General features: G+C 43.6%; 1 protein-coding gene across 2 annotated transcripts in view; it reads left to right on the top strand.

Moving 5' to 3' along the window:
* LIMS1 (LIM zinc finger domain containing 1) overlaps positions 1 to 27,344 on the top strand; it is a 139,049-nt gene that overhangs the window by 50,302 nt on the left and 61,403 nt on the right. Inside the window, exon 1 of one of the 2 annotated variants that reach the window (XM_077482618.1) lies at positions 8,220 to 8,299. The exons of the other annotated variant lie outside the window; for it this stretch is intronic. The gene's annotated coding sequence lies outside the window, so the exon portion shown is untranslated. Of the gene's footprint in view, positions 1 to 8,219; positions 8,300 to 27,344 lie in introns of those variants that run through there. 2 annotated transcript variants of the gene reach the window in all.

Raw genomic sequence — 27,344 nt, 5'->3', positions numbered from 1 at the left:
CAGCTGCGCGTTCCGATGGGTATTTATCCAGTACTGGGTCAAGGGCAACTTTTGTATCCCCGGCCAGAAGCAAGGTCCCCGTTTGGTGAGATAGCAAAAGGGAACAAACGTGAAAAAAAAAGGGCCCGGGTTAGAGTTAGGAGCATAATATGTCATCAGTCACCTCAACATCCTGGATTGATCCTACTAACAAAAGATACCTGCCATCGGGGTCGGCTATCTGTTTAGTGCAATTAAGGGGGGCAGACTTGTGAAAAGCTATCAATACTCCCATCTGTTTGGTCGGTCCATTAGCTAAAAATACCTGGGGATATTGGGCGTCAAAGTACCTAGGGCTAGAAGAAGAGGAGAAATGAGTTTCTTGCAAGCATGCCACATGTATGCGCTGTTTTTTAAGGTATTTAAATATTTTTACTTCTGAAATTGATGGGATCCCGCCGGGGATACCGGCAAGGGCCCCGGGAGGCCCCACCCAATGAGAAACCGCATAGTCCATTACCAGTAGGGGGGAAAAAAAGGGGGGGGGGATTCCATCATTGAAACATAAAGTCAACTATACAATTGGGATCTTCCCCAGAGGCCAAAGGGCCAAGGAATAAAGTGGTGGGAGGCAGACACGCCCGGGGGCACTACGCAATCCCCGAGCGTGGGCCCACCATACCTAATATGCATATAAACCAAGTGGCCTCTGGAACAACAGCCGGGTCGCTAACCGCCCAGCACGGACCACCCCGGCCGCCATCAACTGTTTGAGCGACCTGGGGTGGCAGTCCCGTGAGTGGGCAGACCGGTCCTGCACTAGTATTTAACAATGGACCCGGTGACGGGTAAAAAAAAGGGGGGGAAATTAACTGGTAGAGGTGTGATACCATCGGTGCGGCTCTAAGGAGCCTCCGCAGACTCAGGGCCTGAGGGAAACAGTAATTCCAATCAAAAAGAGTTGAGTTTCTCAACTGTTAGAAGCGTTCTGGAAGCGCTGGGCTTGAAGTGAACAAAGGGCCTGGGAGCCCTGCTTGGAAGCTTGTGAGGAACCGCGGAGAGGCTGAGACATCTGTGGGCGTAGAGTAGAGGGCCTGTCTTGAGATCCAGGTGAAGTTCTTGGAAGTGGCGTTTCAAATCCGACACAGAGGAGGCTTGAACGTGGCGGCCTTGGTAAAAAAAGGAAAGTTTAAAAGGAAAACCCCCATCTGTATTTGATGCCATTAGATTGCAATACTCAGAGGTAAGGTTTCAGGGTTCTCGTCTTAGCAATTGTAACTGGAGAGAGAACAGCAATCAGTTGCAGAGAATGGTTTTGGAAAGATCTCCGGGTGGTCTCTTGCTGCCTGCAAAAGTCTTTCTTTAGTGCGATAGAAGTGAAGCTTTATAATAACATCCCTGGGGGGACCATCCATGGGTTTGGGTGCTAGGGATCTGTGAATACGACTGAATTCAAGACGTTCAAGCGGAATCTCTGGGGCCAACTCCTGAAAAAGAGCCGTGGCTGTGCCTTGCAAATCAGTGATAACTTCAGGGAGTCCTCGGATCCTCAGATTATCCCTGCAGGCCCTGTTTTCTGAATCTTCTAATTTATCACGCAGCGTTTCCAGTTCGGCATGTAGTTTGTCAACCTCTTCCTCATGACCCTCTAGGACTGTAGTAATTAAGTCCATGCGCTGTTCTAGCTGGTTTGTGTGGTGGCCTAGCTCTTTAAGGCCCCGCATGAGGTCTGAGGAGAGTTTGCGTGAGGCCTTGGTAATTTCATCCCACACTATTGAGCGAAATTTAGCCAACATATCATCATCCTGATTATCAGGGCTTACCAGGTCCGAAGGATATTGCAACAGGCTGTCCGTGGGGAAGCTGGGGGAGCTGCAGAGAGCCTGGTGGTGTCGTCTAGCTCCGGAGGTTCGGGCACCATCTTGCCCTTCCCTGTGGCGGCAGCTAGTTTAAGCTGTTTAGGGAATTTAGCCTTATGCTTCTGCGAACGGTGCATGTCCGCTGTTCCAGGAGCTATGTGGTCTGCGGTAGCTCAGCAGTAGTGCTCGATTAGCCGAAGGTGAAGCGGCCAGTGGCGCGGAGCACGGGGATTAGGCAGCCATCTCCCGCGATCGCGCGCATGCGCCCCCCCGTATTTTATTGGGATTTTATGTGATGGACCAACATGAAGTGGAAGGAAGATTATAAATGGTTATCAAATTTTTTTTTTTTTTTTTTTTTTTTTTTTTTTTTTACAAATCTCTGAAAAGTGTGGTGTACATTTGTATTCAGCCCTCTTTATGCTCATGCCCCTAACTAAAGGGGTAGGCAACACGGGCCCTCCAGCTGTTGCAGAACTACAAGTCCCATCAGGACTCTTGGAGTAATTGTAACTGCCAGCCTTGCAATGCTTCATAGGAAATGTAGTTCCATAACAGCTGGAGGGCCCCGGGTTGCCTACCCCTGGTCTAAGGGAACCAATTGCCTACAGAAGTCGCCTAATTAGAAAATGGAGTCCAGCTGTGTTTAACGTAATCTCAGTATAAATACAGCTGTTCTGTGAAGCCCTCAGAGGCTTGTTGGAGAACCTTGGTGAACAAACCGCATCATTAAGGGCAGGAAACGCACTAGACAGGTCAGGAATAAAGTTGTAGAGAAGTTTTAAGAAGGGTTAGGTTATTTTAAAAAAATAATAAAAAAAATCTCAAGCTTTGAACATCTCACGGAGCACTGTTAAATCCATCATCCAAAAATGGAAAGAGTATGGAACAACTGCAAACCTACCAAGACATGGCCGTCCACCCAAATTGGCAGGCCGGACAAGGAGAGCATTCATCAGAGAAGCGGCCAAGAGGCCCATGGTAACTCTGGAGGAGCTGCAGAGATCCACAGCTCAGGTGGGAGAAGAAAGCTGTAAGAAGTCCCATTTGCAGTTTGTGAGAAGCCATGTGGGGGACACAACAAACATATGAAAGAAGGTGCTCTGGTCAGATGAGACCAAAATTTTACTCTTTGGCCTAAAAGAAAAATGCTATGTGTGGCGGAAAACTAACACTGCACATCACCCTGAACACACCATCCCCACTGTGAAACATGATGGTGGCAGCGTCATGTTGTGGGGATGCATTTCTTCAGCAGGGACTGGGAAGCTGGTCAGAGTTGATGGGAAGGTGGATGAAGCCAAATACAGGGCAATCTTAGAAGAAAACCTGTTCAGAGTCTGCAGAAGACTTGAGACTGGGGCGGAGGTTCATCTTCCAGCAGCACAACGACACTAAACGTACTGCTAGAGCTACAATGGAATGGTTTAGATCAAAGCATATTCATGTGTTCGCATGGCCCAGTCAAAGTTCAGACCTAAATCCATTTGAGAATCTTTGGCAAGACAGAGCTTAAGCTATTTTGCAAAGAATGGGCAAAAAATGTCACTCTAGATGTGCAAAGCTGGTAGAGACATGCTCAAAATGAATTGCAGATGTAAAACCCCTTTCACACTGAGGCAGTTTTCAGGCGTTTTAGCGCTAGAAATGGAGCCTGAAAGCTGCCTCCCATGGTGCCTGAATGTAAAAGACTGAGGTGTGTTCAAACCTGGGCGATGCGCTTGCAGGTTATTAGAAAAAGTCCTACAAGCAGCATCTTTGGGGCGGTTTCAGATGCACCAAAACTGGCTGAGTTTTGGTGCATCTGTACCTAGCTTAATCAACATTCTTTAAATGCCGTGAGGTCACAGACCTGGCTATGCTGCTTTGCGATTCAGTTGTAAAATGGTAACCTGGTTCAAACCGTTTTTTTATATGGTTGCTTTTTTCATGGTAACGTGTTTTTTTTTTTGGAGTGTCGTTTTGTCTTTTAAAACCTACCAGTCTTCTGGAATTCCACAGCTTTCTATACCAGGTTATTTAATTTCTATACAAGGTTTTTGTGCAAATTTGGCTCAAAATTTGACATTTCAGCCTTATGGTATTGCTGCAGAACAACTTCTTCATCATTTGTTACTTAGAAAAAAAAAAAAAAAAGTAAAACTCGTCAATTCGATCAGTGGGGTCCACACCGTAACCGTGACCTAAACTCTGAAAAAGATTCACCACGTAGCTTATCAAATTTAGCCTAAAGTAACCACATGCATTTTGTGGCAAAAATAGGGCTGTCTTTTTTGACAACATATGCTGCTGTTGTGGTAATGTGCAATGGTGTGTTGCAGTGGCATTTGTTTCACAGTAGTGCTTTACATTACCCAAAAAAAGGGGGGGGGGTCAGGTCCGATTTTGGAAATGCTGGGGTGCATTAGCAACCCATTCAAAATGAATGGACTGCCCAAATTCAACATTTGACACAACTCGCCGTAACACACTGCACAACCACAAATGAGCCCTAACTGTGGAGAAAAGTTATTTCTGGCAGAACCCAAAATTATAGGTTTTTCATGAAGGGGCAAAAACACAATCTGTATCCTCCAATACTCGATGCCCCCACTCCTCCTGGTATTACTAATAGGAAAAAACATTGTGTGACATTAACCTACTGATATCTAACATGCTGGATTGGATGTTTTATATATGCATAATGATAAAAAAAAAAAAAAAAACTTCTATTGTGTTGAAATTGAATTTTATAGTTTAGAGATGCACAAAAATTTCAGCAGCCAAAACAGAGCTGCCGAAAATGTTTTCAGCATTTTGCTAATAGAGGAAAAAGGTGGCGATTCATGGCACCGAAAACTCTTTTCATAGGGCTGTGACTCAAAAAACCGCATCAAAGATGAAACATGGGTGTGTTAGTGATGTGATGTTTCTTGCTGTGTTTTCAGTGCATTTCAAAGGGGAGGTGCGTCTTCTTCTTTTTTTTTTTTTTTTTTTAGCTAACAAAAAATGCAGCATGCAAGATTTTTAACACCACAACAGACCTGCAATGGACCAGTGTGAAGACAGGCATAAAATTTAGAAAGACTGATCTGTGTTTGTGTTATCCCAGGCAGCTGATTCTCCCCCCCCCCCCCCCCCAATACAGTTAAACACACCCAGGGAACACAGTTAACCCCTTGATCGCCCCTGATGTTAACCCCTTTCCTGCCAGTGTCATTAATACAATGTCAGTGCATATTTTTTTAGCACTGATCACTGTAATCATGTCACTGGTTCTCAATGTCAGGTGTCCGATCTGTCAGCCGCAATGTTGCAGTCCCTCTAAAAAAAAAAAAAAAAAAAAAAAAAATCACTGATCACCGCCATTACTAGTAAAAAATGTAATAATAAAAATGCCATAAATCTATCCCTAAATTTTGTAGTATATCTTTTGTGCAAACCAATCGATATATGCTTGAGGGGGGGGGGGGGGGGTTACCAAAAAATAGCATATACATATTTGCGTAAATTAATGAAGACCTTATTGCAGAAAATAAAAAATTGTTTTTTCAAAATAGTCGCTCCTTCCTTTCTTCTTTCTTCTTCTTTCTTGCTTCCTTCTTTCTTGCTTCCTTCTTCCTCCCCTTTTTTTTTTTTTTCTTAGTGCATAAAATAAAAAAATTTTTACCCAATTTTACTTGGGTACAGCTTTGCACGACCGCACAATTGTCAGCTAAAGTAATGCAGTGCCGTACCGCAAAAAATGGCCTGGTCATTAACCACTTCACCCCCGGAAAAATTGGCTGCCAATAAACAGGCCATTTTTTGCGATGTGACACTGCGTCGCTTTAGCAGACAATTGCGTGGTCGTGAGACACTGTACCCAAACAAGCTTTCTTTTGGTGGTATTTGATCACCTCTGTGTGTTTTTTTTTTATTTTTTTTTTGTTCTATAAACAAGAGCAATTTTGGAAAAATATTTGTACTTTTTGCTATAATTTCCCCTATTTATTTATATATAATTTTTTTTTTTAACGCAAACTTTTTCCTCGGTTTAGGTCGATATGTATTCTAATATTTTTGGTAATAAAAATCGCAACAAGTGTATGGTTTGCACAAAAGTTGTAGCGTCTACAAAATAGGGGAACGTTTTTATGTCATTTTTATAATGGGACTGTGACATTATGGTGGATAGATGGGACACTTTTTTTATTTTATTTATTTTTTTAACACTTTTTTTTGGGACCATTGACAATTATACAACGATCAGTGCTATAAAAATGCACTGATTGCTGTGTAAATGTCACTGGCAGGGAAGGGGTTAACTCTAAGGGGTGATCAAGGGGTTAAATGTGTTCCCTAGTTTCTGTTCTAACTGTAGGGGGGATGGGAGTGACTGGAGGAAATGACAGATGTTGCCATCGTTGTTCCTAGCTAGTAGGAACTTGCGATCTGTCTCTCCTCCCCTCAGAACAGGGATGTGTGTGTATATAATAAATATATACACACGTACGTTCCTGTTCTGGCTCTCGTGGCTGCCGGTCATTGTGACCGCCGGCCATGCGCATTGGCACCCCCGCAGTGCAGCGGGCGTGTGAGCGAGCGCCTGCTATCCCACTTAAAGGGACAGACGTGCAGCTACCATGGTTCACGGGATCGTGCCGACCTGCTGCAGTATGATGGGCTGGTCGGCAAGTGGTTAAGGGGGTTTACCTTCCAGGGCTGAAGTGGTTAAAGCATTTATTTTACTTCAGGGACTGCATAATAAAAATGGTTCCATAGGAGGGTTCCACTTTGAGACCTTGCTGCCAGTTAGCAATCCCTACATTTTTTTGCGGTGTTTTTTTTTTTTTTTTTTTTTTTTTTCTCCCCCTTTCTGGGACCCTCACTGATGTGCACTTGGAGCAAAGAACTTTGATCTGTATGAACAAACTGCAACTGCACAGTGTGTCTCCAGCAATTGGCATTTAAATGTTTCCATTTTTCACACTTGTTCCTAGAATTATATTTACTATGCATGTTCTGAAACCTTCTTTCTTTTCCCCACAACTGTTGCCATATCCATAAGTTTGCAAAACTTTGTAAAAAATGTCCGAGCAGGTAGAGCAGTTAGTAAAATGTAACATGTATATATTTTGGCCTGATGGGCTGAATTTCAGGTTCCTTCTATGACAGGTTGTAAGATTTCCTTTTATGGATACTGGTACGTTTTGACATGTCCCTGTGTGTCCTGTAGGGGGCAGATCTGCTTCATCAGTTGGCGAACAGGCATTTTTATGCTGTTAGCTGGAAACAAGAACTAGTTGTTGGATAAAAAAAGTGTGTGTGTGTGTGTGTGTGTGTGTTTGGTTTTTTTTTTTTTTTTTTTTTTTTTTTTTCCCCCTCCTACATCTTTTTGAGTTTACTTTTATAGGGTCATAGTTCTATGCACTTTTCTGGTATACATATAACTTATACTTGATGATACTTGATTGACTGCACTGAGGCTCCTATTGGCACATGTATATGTGCTTTATAAGGCCGTGGGACACTGTTGGCTCCATGCCTATAATCATCTGCCAACATTGACAGCTGTCAGTGGACCTCTGTGCATATTTGTTGAATAGGGGCTCCTGCATAACACAATCTGTTAGTGCAGGCCTACTAACAGGCAGATGCACAAATGCAGTAATACAGAAATATTGCTCCCACAGATATGCGAGACTACACTGACATATGCGGAGTGGAGAAGGATCCAGCTAGGTCCACTGGCAGCTGGGTGTTTAAATGTTATTCATATATCATTTTAAATGTTGACAGTGAGCATAGAAATGCTTGAAAGCTGCTAATGGGATCCATTTTGTTTTTTGCCCAAGATGGAATTGACAGACCTCGTAGAAACTGGTGTTTTCAGAATGAAGCAGACCAATCAAGCTGGCAACTTGGCACTGATGTATAGTACTTACTATAATTTGCTCATGGTTACCTGCTGCTTTAGTGCAAAGTCCCGCCCTCTGAAAACACCACAATATCCAGCTTTATGGGAGAGTGGGCACATCCTCTTTCTCCCGCTGTGTAATATTTTATTGTTCGCTGGTTGGGAAGAATGTGCCTCTACTGCAGAAATAGAAAAGCTAGCTGTAATTTTTAGGAGCCCTGGTCATCTAGTTCTGGGATTTGTTCATCCTGAACACCTATGTGTATATTTATTGCTTTGTAGTCATACTACTGCTTTTTAACTCAGTTTTATTGAAATCTAAAGGTTTACAAACGGCAAAATAATCATACATATAGTGCAATAAGAGACTAATACCACTGTGTTTGACCTTGTATGCTTTTGTGGTTAAAAAAGAGGAAGTACTGCCCAGGAAGCTGGTTTGTGTGTGTCAATATTTAGTAAACTTAGGCTGGGAGTTGCTTTTGATCTGTGTTAGTCATGTGTATGCTGCAGAAGGATATTTGATGCTCAGGCCCTCAAGGAAGAATTCTGTAATTCTGTCTGTTTAACAAATGCAATAAAGGTAAGTGGTCACATGTTGGTGTTTTTTTTTTTTTTTTTTTTTTTTTTTAGCAGAAGCATAGAGAACACTACTGTACCCAAGCCCCATCTGTGTTTGTTTGGCTGCCATCAACACAGTGGGATAAATCCTAGCAGTTGCTGTTCATAGGGTAATGAAAACAGGTTCCCCAGTTTGCTTGGAATCAAATAACTTCAAAGGCCACATTCACACCTAAGCATTTTGAGAATGTGTGCAGGAACACTCAGTTCTGCCTGCATTTTTTATTTTTTTTTGGTTGCGCTCTAAAAGTGCAATGCACTTGTGGTGCCGTTATTTCTTAAGTGTGGGTAGTGGTCTTGTGTTTTTGTCATGTGGCAAAATGCAGAACAAAAAACGTGCAGGGATTTTGGCACGTGTAGAGAAGCTTATTCACCTGAATTGGCTGCCCTATGCTGTCGCACAAAAGCGCACAAGAAAACCCTGTTGTAAATATTCTGTTCTGACACGCCAGTTTCAAACCATGGCAAAGTTACATTTGGGGTTCTATTTACACTTTTTTTAATACATGGATCGTGCACATTTTCCCAGTAGAATGCAATTTAAATGTGTTCACTTTGGACGAATCTTACTTGCAAACAATTATAAATAAACCTGTCCCAGGTCATTACGACAATTGGAAAGCTATTTAGGTTATTGCACATGGCCATATGTGGGGGCCTGTACAGCATGCAGAGCCTGTATAATCGCTGTCCCGGAACTTGTTACCTGTTGTGTAATGTTCCCATTGAGAAGAATTCGAAGATGCGTCTGCATGTGGTTGTGCGCCGGAGGTTACGTAAAGCAGCCGCGTGTGCATGAACTTTTCTACCTAACGCAGATAATGTGCCTTCAGAGCGTGTGTGTGTGTGTGCTTTATGCACCTCCCTGGCATAACCATGTAGCACTGCATCTTCACTCATTTCAATGGGCCAGCTGTACACAGTAGTGGGAGGTCCTGGTAGAGTGGTTACACATGCTCCTACATGCTTTGTGGCTGTGTGCACAAGCCATTATAAAGCATTCAATCTGGCTCCAATAAATTTTTTTTTACTGCAGGTGAAACTTCTGGATGCATGCATTTTTAAAGGCATTATCAACCTTAAAATAAAGTACAGCTAAGGTGCTACAACCCAATGGAATAATAAGATCTTCCAGAGCTGCCAGGTGTGGAAAGGCAGTTGCACATCTGCAATTACAATCATGAAGGGAATATCTGCAACCCCTTGCTTGCTTTTAAAAATCTTCAAAATGTATTTTTTCTCTATAAAAGACACAATATCCACACAGCAGATGTTAACGGATTTCAGCCTGGTTTTCAAGCACGTTAACATCTGCTGCCTGGATATTGTCGCTTACAGAGAATTAATACATTTTCTAGATTTTAAAGTGTAAGCAAGGAATTGTGGATTATCTCTTCATGATTATAATCCTTCCTACCTTTTTATGAGATGAGAATTGATCATGTGGTTCCATTTGTTGCTTTGTACACACAGCCTTTAGTAGAGTAAATCTTTAAATTGCTTTTTGTCAGAAATTTTCTGTTTGTGTTCACATGTCAGGCATGCCGCATGGCACTGCACAGGTTAATGCAGGGCTTCTGTCCGTAGTCTAAGAACTGACACTTCCTGTGAAGAAACAAGATATATCCCACAATCCCAGGGTCTCAGTCTAGTGTTTTTCGGATGAAAACTACACAGTGATTAGATCTGGCATGTGCAGGCTGAGCAATGAAGGAAAAGGTTGTATTTTTGCAACATTAACATCCCACATTTTGAGATGCAAACACAGAGAAAATGAGACATGGGGTGCCCTTTTGGCAAAAATGAACAAGCTAGATGAATGAATACATGAACATAGGTAAATCGATCAGCCATGACACTGCAGCCACAACATATTGGCCCATCATTACAAGGTAAGGCAAATGACACAGGAATATAACACACTAAAACCTACAACAACATTTGAAATGACAGTGATTCATCACTAGAGATGGGTTTGGGATCTTGGTCTCAACCCACCTACCCAATCCCGCCAGGAAGCCAACACTGCACATGGCTAATTACCAGGCAGTGAGACATTTCCTGATCTTTTCTGCTGTGGACCGAGAAAGGTCTCACTGCCTGTAATTTGTGGTGTGCTGTGTCAGCTTCCTGGAGGGATCAGGCAGATGGGATCCCAAACACGCCCAAGCCCATCACCAGGGAATGTTTGGTGACAGTCACATTCCCTGCTTTAGAAATATATTAGTTGAGCAGCCCTGATGTACAGCAAAACTACAGTGATGGGTGCAGGTTAGTACTGATATGTGGCTTTCAATTACATTTGTTAAAATCTATAAAATTTAGTAGCTTTGTGAATCTAAAGGCTACAAAATAGTATATGTTATTAATCCATTTTGAAAACTCAACTCCAGATAAAGCATACTTACACATGAGTACTACTAATCGGGCCCGGTTCACATCTGAGCCACTGTGGTGCGTTGACTAGTGTTCAATGCAACCACATTGCAAAAGAAAAAAAATTGGCCTTAAATCGTCGGTGTTGGTCACACCTATGCACTGCCACTGCATTGCTTGGTTTTGTACTAAAATAATGCATGCAACTTTTTTTTTTATTTTTTTTTTTTATTTTTTTGTGCAATGGTATACAGTTCATCCCACTGCAACACCATGCGTCTGCATGTGATTGCACAGTACAAATTGTTTTCAAAAGCACTTACTAATAAACATTTTTGTTGGTGTTTCTCTTTCCTGGTGTCCTCTTTGAGGCTACATGATGTAAAGTTTCATGTGCATCAGCAATTACAATAATGCTCTTTAAAGTGGTACAGAACCCAAAAGCAAACATTTAATACCAACTGCAGCTTGCCAATTCTTTGTTATGACTGCATTCATTTTCTTTTAGGGCCTTCTTCTCTTTTCTTCCAGTAAGTCTGTTCTTGAAAAGTACAAGCTCTCCAGCAGAATGTATCAGTTTACATGGATGCGACAAACCACTTAACACAGGGGTGATTTAAAATGATCAGTTTTTATTTATGCAAAAACTTTATCCCAAAAGGAAAAAAAATTGGTTTGCAGTAACTGAATATGAAGAGGGAGCTGGAGTTTGGCTTCAATTTGTTATTGTATTTAAATCTGCTAATACATTTAACACTACCCTCCCCACCAGCCTGACAATACAGTTGTCTATGCTCCAGAGTTGTGTCTCATTAATACAGGAGTTGTAACTGGCCAGATCACCAGGTGAAAACAGAGGGGGGAAAAGACAAAACTGATGCAGCCATCACAGCTAATAATTGGTAAGCTGCCATGTATTAAAATTTCTGGGTTTAATGCCACTTTAACACATCTCAGCACAGATGCTGTAATGCTTGCACACTGTGAACTGATCCTCGATTTTGTAGATTTTTATTCTTCTCTTCAGCAAAATGATACTTGGCCATATAGGCCACAAGCTTATCATCCCTTTTTTTTGTGCTCTATTTTCTCCCAAGAAGCCTACTAATTTAGAAGGTGCTGCTTGTGCTTCTTACCTCTGCTTTCATTTAATGAGTTGGTACTTCATTTTTTTTTTTTTTTTTATTAATTTAAAAAAAATTGACTCAATATCCCCTTATTTTGTTCCACGATATCTGGCAGTACATCCTGTTGGCGTATAGGGTGTACACTGCCATATAAGGACATGTGTAAGCTTGTTTTGTATAAATAGATAAGACAGCCAACACTGCTGGACGCTTTCTTCTAAATGAACATTTCGACCTGAAGCTTATGAAAAGGGCATCAGCTAAGGCGCTCAAGGAAAATTATGGATTTCAAGTTTAAGAATTATATTGTTTGGGCAGTACAGAATTGGTACTAGGTCTTGGCACTACATGGAATTAGTGAGTTTCATCTGTAAATGTTTTCAAGAGCTACAAGTATTTTCATGTTTTTGTGCTACCAGCTGTAAATATAAACTGAAGTCTGTGCTGTGAAGGAATTTGAGAACCATATACGTGACTATAAGACATCCCTTCTCATATCTCCTTAAAGGCCCTTTCACACTTGTACGACCTGAAAGTTGTGCGATTTTTGTCATGACTTGAGGCAGTGCCTGTGTAATCTTGAGGCCTATGGACCTCAAGTCTCATCAAAGGCAGACCAGAGTAGTGCAGGTACTACTTTGAAGTCACTCAGATATGAAGGGTACCCATTAGAAATCATTGGGTCTTACTTTTCATGTGACAAGTTGTTCAAGTGAGAAAAGGGCCTAAAAGAAGTATAGGTTTACCCAAAAAAAGATACTCGCCTAGGTGGATGCAGCATCAATGTATATTACATTTTTGGTTTAGGGTAGAGGCTGACAAATTGCTTTGAATTTAGGAGCCAGTTTTTTTGTTTTGTTTTTTAGAGTGGTATGGATTGTCAGCTCCCGTGGTAACGCCACTCATTTTCACCCCCTATCCCTAACTCACAATGGAGCACCCAGTCAATAACCAGTCAATAACTCCAATGAAACGCTGTTACATCAGGGTTTTGGGCTGACCAGAAAGAGTAAGGCTGGCACTACCAGGCACGTGGAACTGCCAGATGGCATTGGCAGGTGACACTGGTTGGCATTGGCCGTGGTTTGTGATGGCAGGTGGCCCTGTTTGGCGATGGCACTGATTGGTGGTGGCACTGGCAGGTGGCACCGATTGGTGGTGGCACTGGCAGGCACGTGGAAATGCCAGATGGCATTGGCAAGTGACACTGGTTGGAACTGGCAGGTGGCCCTGGTTGGCGATGGCAGGTGGCCCTGGTTGGCGATGGCAGGTGGCCCTGGTTGGCGATGGCAGGTGGCCCTGGTTGGCGATGGCACTAGTCACTGGCAGATGACACTGATTGGCGGTGGCCCTGGTAGGTGGTGGCAAGTGGCACTGATTGGTGGTGGCAGGTGGAACTGCCAGATGGCATTGGCAGGTGACACTGGTTTGGAACTGGCAGGTGGCCCTGGTTGGCGGTGGCACTAGTTGTCGCTGGCAGATGGCACTGATTGGCGGTGGCACTAGTTGTCGCTGGCAGATGGCACTGATTGGCGGTGGCACTGATTGGTGTTGGCACTGGTTGGTGGTTGCAGGTGGTATTGATGGTGGTGGCACTAGCAGGCGGCACTGATTGGTGGTGGCACTGACACGTGGCACTGATTGGCGGTGGCACTGATTGGCACTGGCAGATGGCACTGGCAGGTTTCACACAGAGCACTCTGTTACTGAAATGTAACAGAGGAGCTGTCAGAATTGAGCTTAATGTCGGAATGGGCGGGACCCAGCCGGGGTTTGAAACTTACAAGTAAGAGAGGCGGATCTGTCAGATTTGAGCTTGATGTCAGGGTGGGCGGGACCCGGCCAGGGTGGGCAGGGCATGGTCGGTGGGCGGGACTCAGCAGCTATCAAACACCAGCCAACTATTGAGCTGCTTAAGAAAAGGGGTGTGGCCACATACACGTAGCGGCCTGCCCAGATCCCATTGGCTGGTGTTTGATAGCGGCCAGGTCCCACCCACCCCGACATCAAGTTGAAATCTGACAGATCCTCTCTCCGTTGCTTGTCAGTTTCACCTACTTAGCGCGGCGCCGCTGAGTGTGGAGGAGGGAGGAGGACGGCAGTCAGTGTTAATGCTGCTGCATGTCTGGGGCATCAATAGTGAGTGGGCTGGTGGCAGCTTAGGCGCCAGGTTGTGATTTTTGGGCGCATTGGCGACCTGGCGCCTGGGGTTTGTCGAGCCCTGGTTTAGTGTGCTCCAGCCCAGTATAATGCGAGTGCAGGAAGGCAACCTTGCCTAGTTCCATGCACCCTTATAGGACTCAAGAGGAGTATGAACTTAAACACTTTTGGTTGGGCACAACTCTCCTTTCAAGACAGCCAGCATCACAAAACTGCAGTTTTTTATAGCCTTAAAGTGGTTCTAAATATGTGGTGTGTGTGTTGTGGTGTTTTAATCCAAAAACCCCCCCCCAAAAAAAACGGTTATGCTTTTGCACAGAGCAGCCCTGATCCTTTTCTGGGGTCCCCGAGGGTGCTCCAGGCTCCTCCTCCTCATCAGGTCTCCCCACGGAAAACCACTATTCATGAGGCACCCCTGTGTGCTGACTCCCTCGCCCCCTGCTCCCCGAAGGCTCCCGCTACTATCATTCTGTCCAATGAGGAGAGACATCATCTGGAGCTGCGTTCATGCACATCGTTGGATCAGATCTGTAAAAATCCTGAAAGAAGCCTCACCTACAATTCCAATGTGAAAGCACTGCAAAGAAGCTGCTTGCAGGACTTTTTGACGCCCTGCCAGCCTAGAGCCTCAGTGTGAAAGCACTCGGGCTTTCATATTGGGGTTGCAGATAAGACTTCTTTTCAGGCGCTTTTTTAAACGCTAAAACACCTGAAAAATTCCACAGTGTGAAAGTAAGTAAACAAGTTTACTGCCACTTAAAAGAGGTATGGTATTTTTATTTTTTTAGATTCATACTTACCTAGGTGGATGCAGCTTTGTTCCAATGCTACATCTGTCCCCCAGCGCCTCTACACTGAGAACCGAGCGATCGAACACCATTGAGCATTCGGTTCTCACAGCTCCCTGAGCAGAGAGCTGCAGACTGTCCATCAGCAGCTCTCTTCTCTGCTCCTCCACGCTCACTGGAGTGCTGAGCTGTGGAGGGGTGGGGAGCGGCCGTCTCAGGCTTTAAAAGGCTCGCTGAGAGGCTGAGATGGGTATCAGTCCAGGCACCTGGTGGATCCAGACTCCCATTGGTGGGATGATGCGGTGCCTGAACTGATTTCTGTAACGTCAGCAGGGAGTGGACTTCAGAAAATGGGTCACAGGAGTGCAAAACAAATTTCACTCCTGTGATCCGTAGAAGTTTCGGTCAAATGAGCGTTGGCTGGACTTCTCCCTTTAATCACATAAGTAACCACTCGCACCCAACTTTAGTTATATGTAGCTGAATTAAATTACTGTACCTCTCATTCAAGGTCCAAGTCATACTGATGAATTACGGTAATGCACTGTGTTGTGGTGTCAATTATTTTGTAAGGTACTTCTAAGCACTTTTATCAGTACACTTTATCACACGATTCAGGTACGCAAAACACACTGATTTGAACCATCAGTGCCCTGTGGTATGGCGTGTTTAGGGGGGGAAAAGGGGACTTGTAGTTTGTTGCACATTACAGTGATTTGTAAATCACCTGTCAAAACAAGCCATTCAGTTTAAAATAGAAATGAAAGGCAATACAGTTTTTTTTTTTTTTTTTTTTTTTTTTTTTGTATAGCTATAAAAACTATTTTATTATCTTTTTATTTTATTTTTTTGTGATCACATTCCCTCTGTTCGCAGCTGCCCAAATTGGCGTTGCACTAATTTGTAAGTTTATTAAGTCAGCAGATGCAAAAAATGTAGCTGCTGACTTTTTTAATAAACAGACACTCTCCTGTCCCACGGTCCAGCAATGCACCAGCCCGAAGCCTCGCTCCTCTCGTGCGGTGCCATCATTGTAAGTGTGGGCACCTGGCTGTGATGGCTTGCCGCTTCACAGCCGGGTGCGCACTGCACATGCGTGAGTCATGCTGTGCTCTTAGTGGCCAGGCAATCTGCCTCAACGGTGCTGCACCCCAGTGCCACCTATCAGTGCCCATCAGTCCCATCTATCAGTGATACCTATCAGTGCCCCTTAGTGCCATCCATCCGTGCCATCTTATCTGTGCCCATCTTTGCCCATCAGTACTGCCTTATCTGTGCCTATCGGTGCCACCTTATCTGTGCCTATTAGTGCCGCCTTAACTATGCCTATCAGTGCCGCCTCATCAGCGCACTTCAATGAAGGAGAAAAATTACCTGTTTGCAAAATTTTATAACAAACTATCAAACATGATTTTTTTTTTTTTTTTGTTTGTTTAGCAAAAAATAAAACTCCCAGCTGTAATAAAATACCACCAAAAGAAAGCTCTATTTGTGAGAAAAAAATGATAAAAATGTCATTTGGGTACAGTGTTGTATGCCCGCGCAATTGTCATTCAAAGTGCATCAGCGCTGAAAGCTGAAAATTGGTCTGGGCAGGAGGGGGGTTTAAGTGCCCAGTAAGCAAGTGGTTAAATATGAGAACTGGGGTCGAAAAAAGACCTCAGTTCTCATATTTGGACTTAAATGCAAAAAAAGTCATTTTAAAAAAAAATGACATAAAATGTGCCTTTAAGAAATGTGGGCAGAAGTGACGTTTTTGACGTCACTTCCGCTCTGCAGTGATATGGAGACGGGTGGGGGTCATCTTCCCCCTCACTCATCTCCATACATGACAGGAAAACATATGCGATCACCGCTACCGATGGCTCTGATAAGTGGTAGAGGGCACCAGATTGTGGCGGGATGGGGGGCTCTCCTGCCGCCAATAAAAGTGATCTTGTGGCGAAGCCGCTGCAGAGACCACTTTTATCTTGTAGCTGGCCGAACACAGGGATACCGGGGTTATGGCAGCTAGCTGCTGCCATAACGATATACGTCCCCAAAGTAGGAACGTACATCGGGTGAGGCAAGTGGTTAATGTAGCGTTTACTTGCTGCAATCCATCTGCCCTTGGCTCAGACATGTAGGCAGGAGGGTGTGCTTAGCTGAGAAAACCCCTCCTCTCCTCCTGAAGACTCCCTGGGATGTATGACATAATTTGCCTAGGCCTGGAAAGTGACTGAAGAAGAAAAAAAGGTTAAGGGCCGGTTCACACAGCGAGGCGATGCGAGGCGACACGGCTCGCCTCGCCTCGCTCCCGCAAGTCGCCCCCGTTCTGTACAATGGAACCGTTCTGAGAGGAGCGACTCGAGTCGCTCCGACTCAGAAAAAAGGTTCCTGTACTACTTCTGGGCGACTTCGGGGGCGACTTGCATTGACTTCTATACAGAAGTCCTCTGCAAGTCGCCGCTGAGGTCCCCGCAGGTCGCGGCGAGGCAAGTCGGAGACGCCTCGCCGCGCCTCGCTGTGTGAACCGGCCCTAAAGCAAGTAAATTCATACTTTCCTTTCTATTTATTAATGCTAGCAGTATAAGGATTAAAAAGTAATGTTGATTGAGGGTGACGTTGAACTGTAGAACTGCACCTCCTCTCTAACATAGCTTTGAAATGGCACTGAGGTCCTGTGTGCCTCTCCCTTCAGCCACTGGTGCCAGCAACCTCCCCGTCCCTTCACTTCCTAAAATTGTTTATGCACCAAAGTAGTGAAGCTGCACACCACTGATCCCTTTCATACCAAAACTTTATTCGGTCAGCAGAGACGGACACTCCACCTCACCTCTCCTGCATTCCACACCTTCCTACAGGGTTTTTTTTTTCTGTTTTGAAGGGTGGCTTCTGTCACCAATAGGATTGGACAAGTTTTATCTTTTTATAGGATAAGTGAACATTTGCATATACATTTAGCTAGCTATATATCTGAATCTGTTTGAAAATGGCATTTTCACAAAAGCTAACCTCTTGCTGTGTTGGTTTTTTTTTTTTTTTTTATCATCACTTGCTCAAGTTTGTGGTGGTGATTTTCACGGCATGGTGAAACCAGGTTTAATTACAGAGTACAGCGATGCCAAGGCCTGAAAGGTTTACCAAACTAGTGTGCGTCTGTGTGTTTTAGGTCAGGCTGTTACCTCAAAGGCCAGGAAAGGGAAGTGTCTGGGTGCTGTATGAGTAAAATTTATCACAACTTTGGTGTTTTCAAGGAACGTATAGGAATTTACCTGACAGATTCCACTTCCATTTCTGCTTTATACCAGCCTTATGCCTATGCCTTGCTATAATGCCTGGTAAAACTTGCAACCTAATATGTATTTTACCACGCATTACTGCAGTGCAAAGTTTAATGCACAATTTGTCCTTGTGTGATGTGTTGCAAAAAAGGGCTTGTCCGATTTGGGTGCGTTGAAATGGCATTCAAAATGAATGGGCTGCTCTAACATAAGGCAGATTAATGCAGTAACACAACACAATTGTAACAAACGCATATCTAAACCAACAATTATTATACAGGAGTTGTATAGCGCTAACAGTTTATGCAGCGCTTTACAACATAAGGGTCAGTACATTTACAATACAGTTTTTAATACAGTAGGAATCAAAAATGTAAAATATTGTAGCTTACTAGTTGTTGGTGTGGTAGCTGCATTCATTTTCTTTTTTAAGAAGATTTTGCTTTATTTCCATCTGATGCTGCAAATTCCTGTCCCTGGGAGTTAACGTCTCTCCTCCACTGTATCTATTGAGGGAGCCCTGATTGTCACCCGCTCTCCTGTCATGCACTACAAATGTGTCTGTAGGTCATCATCTTCATTATTAAGTAGGGGGCAGGAGAATGGGTATTGTGGCATTAGTAGATTAGACTCAAGCGGTAGGTATGTTTTACAATGAGTTGCACCAATCCAAAACTGTATTTTAGGGCATGGCAGCCCACTTTTATTAAATAAATAGTACGTACTCATGCAAATGCTCCAATACCTAAACCCGATACCTTTTTTTAAAATGTATTTATTTTTTGTGTGTGTGCGATTTTTGGCCCATACTAAATAAATGGGTGCAAATCTCACTGTAATGCTGTGATTCCTGTCCAAATCACGTTCAGTTTCCTGCACCGCTCCTGTGTGAGCCCAGGCTTGTCATAGTGACTTCAGCCTGGTTTCACACAGGAGCAGTGCAGAAAAGCACATGTGATTTGGACAGGAATCACACAGCATTCCTGTTCAAATCACATGATTTGAGCCCATTTATTTAATATGGGCTCAAATCTCACTGCACAAAAAATAGGTATTTGTAACGGATAGTACTAGATGAAAATTATTGGTATTCATACTCGCTCTGAAAATAATATTGGTGCATTCCTCTAAAGTGTTCACATGCACATTAGTTGCTTGCGCAGAGGTTTCTTCCACACAAAATCTAAACAATGAAAATGCAGAGCCACCTGGCTTGCTTTTTGGCAACACGGCTGTTCCTCTTACCAGTCTCTCTGACTGTGTTGTACAGCTCTCGCAGATCACTTTGGCCTTTAGTCGCAGCGTCCTGCTGCATGACCCACTTCTGGCCTATGGCTTGGGCCTGTGACGCCCAATAGGAGCCATCCTGACTACTGGACCTAGACCTGTCTCCTGGCTGGGGCCCATCTTACCTCGGTCTCCCACATTGAGATAGCTTAAGAGCTTCCAGCTGAAGAACTATCCTCAGACTTGAGTATAGAACAGCCCTGCACACCTGTATACTCATACTCATACAGGTTGCAGGCATCACAGGGAGGACACAGGATTGAAAGTTTAGATCCAGAACTACAGAATCCAGAGAATCCTGTCACATTTTTCTATATTCTCACAGGGCCTCCCACTGTCAGTGTATTACAGTATATAGCTAGGAAGGAAGATATTCTTCAGTGCAGCTCACAAATGACAAGGACACTGCAATTCTGGTAAGATTACCAGGTCATTTCTGTATTTGTTTAAAATGTTCTTAGCTTGGGGGAAAAAAAGAAGACTAAAACAGCTGCCATATCAAAGTAAGAGAAAAGCACTGCTTAAATGCTCGTGTCAGATATACTGGCCAGTTCAAACACTGCTACTGGGTCACAGACAAGAGCATGTCAAGTCCCTTCATATAGCCTCAAATGTTCCCCAGGACCACACACCAATATAGAAATTCACAAAACAAATAGTCATTTTGTGATTAACTCTCCACCAATTAGGAAAGCCGACATGTTTCACCTGTGTAGGGCTTAATCAGAGGCCTCCATGATTGAGCCCTACACAGGTGAGACTTGTTAGAGGGGATTTCCCAATGGGTGAAGAGCCGGCTAAAGCGGTTTTGTGATTCACTATATTGGTGTGCGGTCCTGGGGAATGTTTGTGTCACATCCAAGAACATTAAGCTGCAATATACTGCATTTTTATTCTTGGGTTTAATAATTCTTTAATGTACAACTTATATTGGATGGGGGAAAAAATCTGGAATCCTTGATGGCTTATGCTCTCCCCTCTGATCACAGGAATATAGAATAAGGGATAAGTGAACCTGAATTTACGTCTACATTAAAACAATTGCCATGACAATATTGAGGTTTAAGCTAAATGAATGTGATTTTGGTAGCTGTATGCACTGCATTTGGGGATGTATTTCCAACCCTTTCTATCCTGGAGACAGTTGTCACCAGGGCTAAAAGAGAAGGTGACTCTTCATCTGACAGATTTCGGAGAGGTTCTTGTCCTGCTTTACTCTAGGGAACTATATAGATACTTTTTAGCTGTCCTTACACTTTAAGGATAGGCTAAACGGTGAACTAGTTATCAGGGTTATGTCGCCGCAGGGCATTTGTCTGTAACTAAGGCTAGGAAGAGTTCTGCTAGCATTAACCATCTTGTATGATTTTAGTGCCAAGATTTCAATGTTCCTCTAGTATGCCAGTAAGCCTTCCCGAAAGGTGAAGGTATTGCTAAATACATTTTTTTTTTTTTTTTTTTTTAAGTGAAACCTTCAAACATTTATTTAAAAGTGCAGCCCATATTCATGCCAAGTAGGGATATTTTACAGTAGTTATTTAAAATCTTTCTAACTCTAACGTTAAGTGTTTTCCTTGTTAGTAGACCTGTAGGAATACTTGACATACCAAATGTGAAATGAGCAGTCAGCAGCTATGAATGTAGTAAGTACACTATTAAATACACTCCTGCTGCTTCCCATGAATTGCAGGTGGTTGAAAAGTGTTTCCTGAATCAAGAATAATTAGCTGAAACGTTCTGTCAGATGGCTTATACGTGATTAATACTTTAACTTTTTCTGGAACCTAGCCCAGTATTTTATTTTTTAAAGTTTTAACAAGCTTTGAAGTGTTTAATTTTGACTTGTTTCATGCCAGGTCTATCAATTGCATTAAAAAGGGTTTCTATTAAAAAGAAGAGAAATTCTGATTACCTTGATGTTTGTTATTTAGCCTTTTGGCATCTAAAGCTAGCTGCTCAGCATGTTGGAAAGCCTATTCTATACCATACACTCTGTCTCTGGATTGATTCTGTCAAATACCATACACAGCCTTTGTCCCTCAGGAGGAATAAAAACAAATATAAAGCAGCTTCAGTTGCAGTACTCACCCCCTCTTCATCTCTGTTCCCAGAAGTACTTCTTCCCTGCCACGGGTTGTCCTCATTCTTCAGGTTGAAGGATGACCATCCACACCTGCCAACAGCCCCTGGGATCCCACGGCCTCCTTCCCACTTCCTGAAAACCCATCTGCCTTCCACCCCCCCTCTCCTATGTGACTCGGTGGGAAAAGGGCTTGGGGGTCTGGGATAGATCTGACAGACTGGAGCAAGGCTTGAATTTCTGTTGCTAAATGTTTGTTTAATGCTGCCACCTTGGAGGTGGCATTTAAGGTGCTCCTACGGTGGTATGGGGTTCTGGCCCACATTGCCCATGCTAATATGCTCTCCAGTGTCTGCTACTTTTGGCTTTGTGGCCATCACGGTAATGTTTTGCATACCTGGTGGACATGCCCCACACTACTCAGCTGCTGGTTATGAGTATTTGGCCTCTTATACACTCTTTTCCACCCAACCATCCATAGGGAGGCAAAGTTTGCTTTATTACACTGCCCCATCCCAGACTTATTTGCTCATCAGCAAAAGTTGGCTTCTTATTTATATTAGTTCAGGGTATGAGTGACCAAGCGTCGAAAAAACTCTTGGTTTCTTTCCAGGGAATGAGAGACTGTATGATGGCTTTGATGCTTGGTGAACAAATGTCTAGCATCCGTAACAACTCCCATGCTAAGTGTCTCAAGATTTGGAAATCGTAGTTGGTGTATGTATGTCTTCCTATCCTCCCTCTTACTGATGCCCCTGATGTTCCCAAGCCCATTCCCTCTTCCCCCTCACTTCACCCTTCACCTTCTTGTCCTTTACTTTTTCCTCTCCTTCCTTTTCAGCGGAGTGTGGCTCCCCTCACGTAGTGTTGCCTCCCTTCCTTCTCTTCTTATTACATAAACAAATATGATGCACAGTGCACTGTTGTTCAAGCATTAGTATGTCCAGGGCTACAACCTTACGTTGAATGCTCAAAAGAGGCAGATTCTGCTTTTATGTACTTGGCTGCATAAACTTATAATCAACAGTTAGACAACAAGCAGACTAGCAGCTTTGCACTTCATTTCTAGACATTTTAAGCAGTACTACATTGTACATTTGCTTTCAAATTATTTGACATCTTTGCCACCGGTCATTAACCTATTCAGCTTCTCTGAATCAAAAGAAATACAATGCTCTGAGTGTCAAAATTGCAGCTTTCATCTGAGGATTTTCACACAATTAATTTTTTGTTAGATGACCGGGATTCCTTTTATAAGTCAATGTTTACCTGTCTTGTAAAACATTATGCTCGGTGCGCCCCCTATAATGTATGCTTTGTCCCCCTTTCCTTACTCAATTTACTATGTTTAGACAGTGTACACACCCCTCAGGAGCTTTCCCCCATATGCCTCCCTTAAAGTGGATGTAAACCCTCGCATATGCCCAGTGAAATGAACAGCCTCATATGATACACAGAGAGGAAATTAATCTCCCTACATATGCTTATGTGTATCTGTCAGCTTTTTAGAATGTTAGAATGTGCTCTTCCCGATTCACTTGTGGGTGTGGATTCTTGCCATACACTGTGTGACAGTTGATTTGGAGGAAAGGCACCCCCCCTTTACATAGGTAAACAAAGAAAGAGCTGTGCGGTAAATAGACCAGCTCTCTGCTAATCTATTTATAGCACTAACCCTGACACAAATTTTAGGCTGGTTTTATCACAGTTGACAAAGAATTTGAATTTGATTTTGATATTTGAATTTGATAACAGAAGAATGGAGCAGGAAAAAGCTAAGGCGCTTTGAAGAGAGAGAGGAAAACACTGCAGATATGTGCCCAGGTCAGATTTCATGAATCAGGTTTACATCCACTGATTCATGCCTAAGCCTACTTCTGACACTTGTTGCTTACAAGTTAAAATCTGTATTTTATGCTAGAAAATTACTTGGAACCCCCAAAAATCGTTGTAATATTTTTTGGCACACAGTATTTGCACAGCAGTCTTTCAAACGCAATTTTTTTTGGGGGGGGGGGGGAGATCCCTTTAAAAAAAAAAAAAACTGTTAGCCCATTTTTTTTTTTTGTTTCTGTATAATATGAAAGTTGATGTTGCGCTGAGCAGCTAGATACCTTACATTGTCATACTTTGAAATTGTGCACACCCAAGGAATGGCAACAAACAACGGTACCTAAAAAATCTCCCTAGGCGACGCTTTAAAAAATTGAACTATTACCAGGTTAGAGTTACGGAGAAGGTCTTTTGCTAGAATTATTGCTCTCTGACGATCCCTTACATGTGCGATTTGAACACCGTTTACATTTGCAAGCATGACTTGTGTATGCGTTTTCTTTGCTGTGTGGTGACGGGGCGCTTTTTAATTAATTAATTTTTTATTTACTAATAGGGGATAGTTTTTATGGCATTTTTATTAATAATTTTATTTTATTTTTTTACTAGTAATGGCGGCGATCAGCAGCTGCAAACACTGTAGCTGCTGACTTTTAATAAGCACACTTGCCTGTCCAGGGTGCCCGTGATGTCGGCCGCCTCAGTCTCGGGTCCCGGCGCCGCCATTTTGGCTAAGGGAAACAGGCAGTGGAGCCTTGCGGCTTCACTGCCCGTTTCCTACTGCGCATGCGCTTTGTGAATGGGTCGCGCTGTGTTCTGGGACACACAGTTCCCAGAACACAGTGCCACCCATTACCCAGAAGACGCCGCACGGAGGAGAGAAGAAAGATCTCCATGGAGGAGGAAGAGGCAGATTAGGATGATGTGCCTAGCAACAGGCATTTCTGGTAAGTAAGTGTAAAAAAAAAAAAAATTCAAATGTTTTTTTTTTTTTTTTCAAATTTTTTATGGAATTTTTTTATTTATTTTCAGGGTGGCCCCCCACTTTAACCAGGAGGTGGCAGTGTAGGGGTTAAGTGTGTCCTAGGGAGCGTGTTGCTAACTGAGGGGCGTGGCTGTGTTTTACACATCACTGATCTCTGCTCCAATCACAGGGAGCAGAGATCAGTGTCACTGTTGCTAGGCAGAACGGGGAGATGCTTGTTTACTTTAGCATCTCCCCGTTCTTCCTTCCCGTGAGACAATCGCGGTGATCAAGTCCGCGGGACCCGCGGTCGGACTCACGGATGTCGCGCATGCAATGGCATGGCGGCACATTTTAAAGGTACGCCCATGTGCCTGTCCATGCCATTCTGCCGATGTACATCATCATGCGCCGGTCAGGAAGCGGTTAATTTTTTATTTTATTTTTTATTGTCCCTTTTAAAAAAAAAAAAATTCTGATCGCTTTTATTGCTTTCACAAGGGATGTAAACATCCCTTGTGACAGTAATAGGTGGTGACAGGTACTCTTTATGGAGGGATCGGGAATCCCTCCTTTGCACTTAAAAGTATTCAGAACGCCAAAAATACTTTTAAATCATCGCTTCCTGGATTGTACATCGGAGACTTGGTCAAAGACCAATCCGACTTTGTTCGAGCCTAAGCCCAGATGGTGGAAGCGGGTCTCCTGGTGGGAAGGGAGGCCTGGGAAGAGCGGCACGTGGGGGGGGGTGGGGGGGTGTGACTGCTCTATAGTCGCTCTATATTGGGCATCTGAGCTGATGGTGGATGTCGAATAATGTTCCTTGGAATCGCTGTATGGAGAGTGCTGAAAAAACTGGTCGTGATAAGAATCATAACAGGTGTTTCCCCCCCTGCCTGTTTAGATCCATTAGGCGTATGACAATTGGGTCCATATGTTCCTGGAAGCCTCTTCAATTTCAGTTGGTGATACCTCTCACAGTGGTGATCCCTGTTTGTGATTTTTAAGAACAATGAAGCACCCTTTTGCTGATCATTACCTCAGTGATTTATCATATCACACCATCTTGCACATCCGCTTGCTTTACGGTTTGATATGGGACATTGTCCATATGTGCTGAGGAAATTTAATGCAATAGATAATATAGTTTAATCACTTCCCGGGTTTAAGAATGTCACTTAATTTTTATATGTATTTCTTTGAATGTTATGAGTACCTATTGTAGACGTTCTTATATGAGCGTTGTACTCACTATTTTTATATTTGCATATTTTTACATGTTCAAAGTGTAAAAGGTTTACATGAGAACTGTGCACTGCATTAACACTGAGCGTTGTTTTTATGCTTTTCAGGTCATTTTTGTTTTGTATGTGACCTTTATAATAGGATTGATGAAGGTGCTCTTCTAAATAGGACTGGCCGGCTCTCGATCGCAGCCCGCTGCTTCCGGGATCTGCGTACATGTGGTGATGTCAGCACGTTGCTCCTCCCTACGTATGCTTCGTCACACACCTGACATTGTCTTGGGGCACCGAGCCACACCTGAGACCTTGTAACATGACATTGGGGAGGGAAAACGGATAATTGGGCCCAATTTGGACATTTTCACTTGGGGGTGTACTCACTTTTGTGTGATATTTTGAGGGAACAGCAAATTTACACTGTTATACAAGCTGTGCACTCACTACTTTACATTGTAGCAAAGTGTCATTTCTTCAGTGTTGTCACATAAAGATATAATAAAATATTTACAAACATGTCAGGGGATACTTTTGTGAGATACTGTATATACTTTAACCTTTTTATACACAATTTGTCCTTTGTGGTGCTGGCTGTTTATTTTTTATTGGGATATCCGCATGGTTTACTTTACTCATTTAAAAACCTGCAACAACCCAGACCATACAACTTCATTCTCTGAAGAGCATTGTATTTCATCTTAAAGTGATTTTAAAGGATTTTTTTTAACTAGCAGTAGTTTTTCACAGAGCCGCCTCGATCCTCCTCTTCTCCGGTCCCCCACTGGCACTCCTAGCGCCTCACTTCTCATTTGGCTCATTGGCTGTGATTGACAGCGAGGGCCAATGGTTCCTGCTGCTTGTCTCAGGCAATGAGCAGGGGGAGTCACCAGAGAGTCGAGGTTCTTGTACACATTGCTGGATCATGATGGGGCTCAGATATGTATTAGGGGCGCTGCACACAGAAGGGTTGTCCTTTTTTTTAATTTTTTTTTTTTTTTTTTTTTTCCTTCATGCATAGAAAAAACCCTTGAGCCTTTAGAACTACTCTAAACAAGTACAAAATGTTAGATGACAAGTGCACTTTCTGCTTGGTCCTGGGAAATGACATTCCATGCCTCCTCTAACAGCAAATTTCATGTGACTGTAGCTCATCCAGCAACACTAATGCATTTGTTCAGTTGGGAAGTCATGAGCTCTGAGTAATGTCACTAAACATGGAAGATCGTATACACATAGGTCATTCAGCCACTTCTCTGTCATGTTTGTTGGTGACTAAAAATTGTTTTGGGATTCAAGCCATAGAGCAAGTGCCAGTGAAATAACCTTTTTCAGAGGTGTTTGAGCAGGGCCGGTGCTAGACTATTTTGCACCCTAGGCGAGACCAGCTACTTGCGCCCCCCCCCAAAAAAAAATGTCAATAACTTTAGCACCAGAACTGGTCCAGGTGGACAGGAGAGGGGGTGCAGCCAGGTGGGGGGAGGGATATAGCCAGGTGGACAGGAAAGGGGGGGGTGCAGCCAGGTGGAGGGATGGAGTGAGGTGGACAGGAGAGGGGAGGTGCAACCAGGTGGGAGGAAGGATGAAGCCAGGTGGACAGTAGATAGGGTGCAGCCAGGAGGAAAGGAGAGGGGTGCAGCCAGGTGGACAGGAGAGGGGAGGTGCAGACAGGTGGAGGGAGGATATAGTCAGATGGACAGGAGAGGGGGTGCAGCTAGGTGGAGGGATGGAGCCAGGTGGACAGGAGGGGGTAGCCAGGTGGAGGGATAGAGCGAGGTGGAGGGATGGAGCCAGGTGGACAGGAGATGGGGTGCAGCCAGGTGGAGGGAGGATATAGCAAAGTGGACAGGAGATGGGGTAGCCAGGTGGAGAGATGGAGCCAGGCGATGGG

This window comes from Lithobates pipiens, unplaced genomic scaffold (assembly GCF_037356315.1).
Source record: "Lithobates pipiens isolate NorthernLeopardFrog02 unplaced genomic scaffold, aLitPip1_a1.2 Scaffold_16, whole genome shotgun sequence".
NCBI classification, from domain to species: domain Eukaryota; kingdom Metazoa; phylum Chordata; class Amphibia; order Anura; family Ranidae; genus Lithobates; species Lithobates pipiens.
Note: the sequence above shows the minus strand (reverse complement) of the source record. Positions and strands in the feature narration are given on the sequence as shown.